The sequence below is a fragment of the Alligator sinensis genome, unplaced genomic scaffold (genome assembly GCF_000455745.1).
Source record: "Alligator sinensis unplaced genomic scaffold, ASM45574v1 scaffold662_3, whole genome shotgun sequence".
Classification (NCBI taxonomy): Eukaryota; Metazoa; Chordata; order Crocodylia; family Alligatoridae; genus Alligator; species Alligator sinensis.
This window is the reverse complement of record NW_005842908.1, coordinates 474,402-476,387: the sequence shown is the minus strand read 5'-3', so window position 1 is coordinate 476,387 and position 1,986 is coordinate 474,402. Positions and strand designations below refer to the sequence as shown.

At 44.0% G+C, this 1,986-nt stretch overlaps 1 non-coding gene across 1 annotated transcript; it reads right to left on the bottom strand.

Annotated features, from left to right (window-relative positions):
* Positions 1 to 1,022: 1,022 nt before the first annotated feature.
* Positions 1,023 to 1,239, bottom strand: LOC112548064. Its single transcript, XR_003091869.1, has one exon. It is a non-coding gene; the product is annotated as a small nucleolar RNA U3 (small nucleolar RNA).
* Positions 1,240 to 1,986: the final 747 nt, after the last annotated feature.

Sequence of the window (1,986 nt, the reverse complement as noted above, 5' to 3'; positions counted from 1 at the left end):
TTCAGCCTCAGCAAGAGGAGGCTGAGGGGGGACCTGGTGGCTGCCTACAAACTCATCAGGGGAGATCAACAGCAAATAGGTAGAGCCCTTTTCTCCCCAGCACCACCTGGGGTGACAAGGAACAATGGTCATAAGCTGATGGAGAATAGGTTTAGGTTAGAGATCAGAAGGCAATATTTTACAGTTAGGGTGGCCAAAATCTGGAACCAACTTTCCAGGGAAGTGGTCCTTGCCCCTACCTTGGGCAAATTCAAGAGGAGGTTGGACAATCACCTGTCTGGGGTCTTGTGAACCCAGCATTCATTCCTGCCTGTGGCAGGGGTCAGGCTAGGTGATCTGTTCAGGTCCCTCCTGACCCTAGCTACTATGAAACTATGACACTGGAGGTGGAGACATGAAAAGGTTTTCCAAAGTACTGAATGGTGAAGAGAAAGTCCCTAGGGATGTATTAGACTGTCTCACCAGACAAGAACCAAAGCTCACAACATGAAACTAGGAGGCAGTCAGCTTAAAGCTAACACAAGGAGGTTCTTCTTTCCCCCAGTGTGTTATTAAATGGGGGAACTCGTTGCTACCAGATGTGGTTGAAGCTGACAGTTTAGCTAGATTCACTGAGGGATTGGACCCATTCTGGGAGGAAAGGAGCATTGGTAGCTATTGAGGATGGGAGTGAGGGGCACGGCCTCTGAATCAGAACTTCCTAGACCTTAAATGCTGGAGGCTGCAATTGAGAGAGAAAAGGGAAAAAATCCTGGTCAGACCCAGTTCACTCTCCCTCTCAGCATCCGCTCTTGGCCATCGTGACACAGGAGACTAGGCAAGATGAACCAAGGATCTGACCCAGTCAATAGCATGTCTTATGTAAGCTAAGACCCCTTTTGGCAGGTTGCTCTTTCCACCTTTATCAGCCAAAGCCAAGCTGGAAGTGTATGCCAGGGTAGAGACTACAGAGTCCAAGATGTGCTTCTGCAAAAAGGATTGAAATTTAATGCAACTGGTTTTATTGCCTTAAAAAAACACTAACCACTCAGACTGTGCTCTCTTCTTGCAGCTTTTCCCAAAGGAAAAGAGAAGCAATCATCAACAACAGAGAACAGCTGTGTCCCCAAAGCAGTACTGCTGTCTGGTTGGCCTTCTGTGCAGAGCATAGCACTCTTCACTGTGGGTAGTCAGACCAGTCAGTCTGAGACATACTTCTGTAGCAAGAGAACTATAGAAATGATTCTTGAAAGCAGTCTTTGTTACACGAATTGCTAATTGCTTAAATCATGAGCGAGACTTTATAAAGGGGGATAAGGTAAGGTGCTGCGTTTATTGATTACATGATTTAGACATAGAGGTTTGAACACACTATTTATACAGACACACGCAAATTATCATACACATCATTACACACAGGCATACACAAAACAACTATTTCATTTGCACATACACTAGCTCAGGGTGGCTAACCCAGGCTTATTGAGTAGATGATGATGATTTGAAGATAGCAGATTTGAAGATAACAGCTGGAGCGGGGTGAACAGATGCATCTGTGCTCTGATGAAACGGCAGTAGAGAAAGAAACTCACCCAACTTAGCATTTTCAAAGTGTTCTTTTATAGGGATTGGCATTCTTTGTTTCAGTGCTTTGGGGTTTTTTATACCTAGCTTCTGTTTTTGCAGTTGTTCTTCTTTTGTCTTCAGCTTATCTTAGCCTTGGAGTGTTTTTGCTGCCTACGTGGCAATATTTCTTCTTCTGTTATCTCCTTTGTGGCCTCAAGCTTCAAAGGGATTGTTCAGCCGTTTGTTAGTTACTGGCTGGTAATTTCCACATCTGGCACCTCGTTGCTTACATAAACAGTTAAATCTTCTTTTCCTGTCTCTATGCTATTCTCTCACTATTCACCTTTTTACACACACTTATACATAAAGGCTATGCAGAGTTTATTCACTTATGTCAAGCAGAAGGATACAAAACAGTTTCATAGATTCATAGATTGTAGA